The sequence below is a fragment of the Sprattus sprattus genome (assembly GCF_963457725.1).
Source record: "Sprattus sprattus genome assembly, chromosome: 11".
In the NCBI taxonomy this organism is placed as follows: Eukaryota; Metazoa; Chordata; class Actinopteri; order Clupeiformes; family Clupeidae; genus Sprattus; species Sprattus sprattus.
This window is the reverse complement of record NC_137909.1, coordinates 29,870,285-29,872,784: the sequence shown is the minus strand read 5'-3', so window position 1 is coordinate 29,872,784 and position 2,500 is coordinate 29,870,285. Positions and strand designations below refer to the sequence as shown.

General features: G+C 54.2%; 1 protein-coding gene across 2 annotated transcripts in view; it reads left to right on the top strand.

Annotated features, from left to right (window-relative positions):
* ca12 (carbonic anhydrase XII) overlaps positions 1–2,500 on the top strand; it is a 33,671-nt gene that overhangs the window by 23,441 nt on the left and 7,730 nt on the right. The gene's annotated exons all lie outside the window — the stretch shown is intronic.

Below are 2,500 nucleotides of genomic sequence, written 5' to 3'. Positions count from 1 at the left end.
TAACAGAGCCCAGAGCCTAAACCCCCTTAGTGCATGCACAATGGCAACAGGGGCAAGGAAAAACTCCCTGTTAGGCAGGAAGAAACCTTAGGCAGAACCACAGCACATAAGGGGGGATCCATCTGCTTGAGGTCGCATGCGGCATGGGGTCACTGGGCTGAGAGAGCATGCTGTGATAACTCATAGGAGCTGGCTGAAAGGGCAAAGCTTTCGCACTGCATTGTACTGCAGCCTTGGGGAGGCTTGATATAGCTGCTTTGGGGGAAGGATGCTGTTTTATTGAAAGAGGGCTGGTTTGCAGTTGAGTTGTGACTATGATTTTGTGGGCTCTTTGAAGACGAGGACAGTCGCCATGGCTCTCAGCTTCTGCTTTGCCACCTTCTAGTGGTTTCCAGCTAAATGGGTACTTTTCCCACAATTCTGCCATTTTCCGTATCTATCAAACATTCCACTACTGGACAGCTCTTTTTCTGGGGGACTCTGGGAGAATCCGGCTCTCCAGGAGATCACAACTAATCTCCCTCTGAACACAAATCTCCCTCTGAACACAATGAAGGGCAGATTTTTGTGTCGAAATTAGACGCTCGGCACTCGATAACTCCTGGGCTTAGTTCCCGCAGTGGTTCGCCACAGGAACTCATTGGGCGCTCTTTGGAATGAGAGAGATCTGCATTCCGCTCATCACTCACGCTCTTGCCCAACCTGTCTGCTCAGTCGCTCTCACTGGAGAAGACCTCCTCTTTCTGTCTGTCTGTCTCTCGCTTTCACTTGCTCTCTCTCTGGCTCTCTCTCTCTCTCTCTCTCGCTTGCTTTCACTTGCTCTCTCTCTCTGGCTCTCTCTCTCTCTCTCTCTCTCTCTCTCTCTCTCGCTTGCTTTCTCTTGCTCTCTGTCTGGCTCTCTCTCTCTCTCTCTCTCTCTCGCTTGCTTTCTCTTGCTCTCTCTCTGGCTCTCTCTCTCTCTCTCTCTCTCGCTTGCTTTCTCTTGCTCTCTGTCTCTCGCTCTCTTTGCTTTTTGTATGGTATCGCAACGCACTTTGTTTGAGCTGAATGCTTTGAAACCTCTCTTGTGCCACTATTTCAAACGCTGCTACGTCTCCATCTCCATCTCCATCTCCATCTCCGTTTCCTTCTCATCTCCATCTCCTCCTCAATCTCCGTCTCCGTCTCCATCTCCATCTCCATCTCCATCTCCATCTCCATCTCCATCTCCATCTCCTTCTCATCTCCATCTCCTCCTCAATCTCCGTCTCCATCTCCATCTCCATCTCCATCTCCTTCTCATCTCCATCTCCTCCTCAATCTCCGTCTCCGTCTCCGTCTCCATCTCCATCTCCATCTCCATCTCCATTTCCATCTCCATCTCCATATCCAGCTCCTCTTCTTCTCCATCAGCTCCTCCGTCTCCATCTCCATCTCCGTCTCCATCTCCATCTCCATCTCCATCTCCATCTCCATCTCCATCTCCATCTCCATCTCCATCTCCATCTCCATCTCCGTCTCCATCTCCATCTCCATCTCCATCTCCATCTCCGTCTCATCTCCATCTCCTTCTCCTTCTCCTTCTCCATCTCCGTTTCCTTCTCATCTCCGTCTCCATCTCCATCTCCATATCCAGCTCCTCTTCTTCTCCATCAGCTCCTCCTTCTCCTTCTCCATCTCCATCTCCGTTTCCTTCTCATCTCCGTCTCCATCTCCGTCTCATCTCCATCTCCATCTCCATCTCCATCTCCATCTCCATCTCCATCTCCATCTCCATCTCCATCTCCATCTCCATCTCCATCTCCATCTCCATCTCCATTTCCATCTCCATCTCCATATCCAGCTCCTCTTCTTCTCCATCAGCTCCTCCTTCTCCTTCTCCATCTCCATCTCCGTTTCCTTTTCATCTCCATCTCCATCTCCATCTCCATCTCCGTCTCCATCTCCGTTTCCATCTCCATTTCCTTCTCTTCTTCTTCTCCGTCTCCTTGTCTTCTCCATTTCCGTCTTCGTCTCCGTCTCCTTGGGCTTCTCGGTGCGTTGTGGGTCTGTGCTCCTAACATGAAGAGTGTCTAAACCCTCCATGTGGTGTGTGTATGTAGGGCGGGCGCTGCATGGCGTCCTCAAGGCGGGCACTGCCCTGCGGCGGAAGCAGGTCATCCAGCAGCTGCTGGTCGGCGACCTGGCAGACCTCACGGACGACGGGCTCTACAAGCTGCTGCCCGCCCCGAGCCCCAAGCCCCGCACCACCGGGGGGAAGTGGCAAAACCCCAGGACGAGCCAGCGTGCCCACACTCCGGGCGCAAACAAGCAGCGCTGGCAGCAAAACAGCTTGCCAGGCGGCGGCCGGGGCGGCAGCAACAACAACGCCTACAGCGTGCCCGCGGCAGGGAAGCGAGGCACGACGCAGGGCGGCGGGCACTACCCGGGGGGGAAGTACGCGGCGAGCGAGGCGGCGCTGTGCTACGGCGCGCTGGAGGAGAAGGCGGCGAGGCAGCTGAGGGCCGTCGTCCGCAGCGAG